This window comes from Poecilia reticulata, linkage group LG2 (genome assembly GCF_000633615.1).
Source record: "Poecilia reticulata strain Guanapo linkage group LG2, Guppy_female_1.0+MT, whole genome shotgun sequence".
Lineage (NCBI taxonomy): Eukaryota > Metazoa > Chordata > Actinopteri > Cyprinodontiformes > Poeciliidae > Poecilia > Poecilia reticulata.
In genome coordinates, this window is record NC_024332.1 from 37,749,856 (window position 1) to 37,751,396 (window position 1,541).

General features: G+C 40.7%; 1 protein-coding gene across 1 annotated transcript in view; it reads right to left on the minus strand.

Annotated features, from left to right (window-relative positions):
- nxph2a (neurexophilin 2a) overlaps positions 1-1,541 on the minus strand; it is a 26,203-nt gene that overhangs the window by 23,272 nt on the left and 1,390 nt on the right. The window lies entirely within an intron of this gene.

The following is a 1,541-nucleotide window of genomic DNA, read 5'->3' on the forward strand; positions in this document are numbered from 1 at the left end:
ATAAAAAATCTCCTTTGGGTGACACAGGAGTTTAACATTGTCACTGATCCCATCAGCATGGGCCTCGTTGAGCCTTTGTTCCAACATAATACGGCCACAGAGTCGCTATCCTGGCTGCAACGTCTCAAGCTGGTAAAGTCTTTGTCAATGTCTCTTCATACCTAATCCTAATCTGAGTTTTAAAAGCTACACGTTCCACTGTGGGAAACTCTGTGGGAGTAGAGTCACGACAGGGCAGGCGGAGGGAAGACAGCGGAGAGGCTTTAATAAGTTTCGTCTTCATCTACATTGTCCTGTTGTCATTGAGCCGGGGATAAGTGCAGCAGATGTCACAGGGTAGAGCCCATTCTCCCAGGATGGCTTTGACCCTCTTATTTGTCCCTGGGGTTTGACAGAGATGCTGGGGCCGGGCTTACTTCTTCACCACTTGAAGTGTACGTAGAGTGAGTGGGAGGAAATGGATGAATTCCTAGTTTTCCAGATGCAACGTAAAATAGCAATAGTAAAATAGTAAAAGTATTTTAAACTGAGCTTTGCTGCATCCTCTTCCAGCTTTGGCTACGTTTTGTTTGGTCTATTCCATCATCTTTATACATAAACATCTTTAAAGTTCAGTTTCTTTTATGTTTTGAGTGAATTTCAGCTGTTTTAGCCTACAAAGTTGAAGTAATATTGATAAAGTCTAAAGTCTGGGTGTCCTGGGAGGAAAGCCACCGAGGCATATAAAGAGAAGCCTCCCCAGGGAGGTGGCCTGCCTACTTCTCTCTGGAGGCGCAGCTCCCAACAGGCTCAGTGCTGATTACAACAGAACAGACAGCCTTCTGCTGCTGCAGCTGCACCGTTCAAGGCTATCTTTAAAAGAAGCCCTCTTTGAGGATTGAGCACAGATGTGAAGAAATTCTTCAATCCGATGGCATTTCGCGTTCAAGTCCGATCATGGAAAGGGGATAATCAGGATAAAACCAACAATGATAAAAAAAGAAGAAAAAAAAACAATATATGAAGGAAACCTCTAGAAAGGACACATCAGCAGATGTCCATCAAAGTAGAGAAAACCCTTTGAATTTCCCCAAAGATCACAATCTTTCTTTATAGAGATTAACACAATAAAAATAAAATTACACTAAAGGAAGATTATATATAAAAAAGCTTAGCACGATGAATTTCTAGTAAAGCCTAAATAATTTTCCTTGCACTGACGTAAGCCTTATGTGAGTTACAAAGAAGAAGTTGCCAAAGCTTTACAAGAAACCCCCCCTTTTTCTTTTTTTTTTTTACTTTAATCTCTTATTTGAATGTGTCCTTTTTAAAACTCTGGCTTATTTTGTTCTGTGCTGGAGCAAATATATTTACCAAATGTTACCAGTTCCACACAAGGGTTCCAACTCACAGCTGGGAACAAAAATGAATCTTACTGAAATAAAGGAGGTGTTTTAGGTCAGGCTGCAAGTCAGAGAAAAAGGACATGAAAGTCAAGCTTGATGAAAAATAAGGAAACTCGGCAGGGACACACAAAAAGCAGACTTCTCTTGACATATATA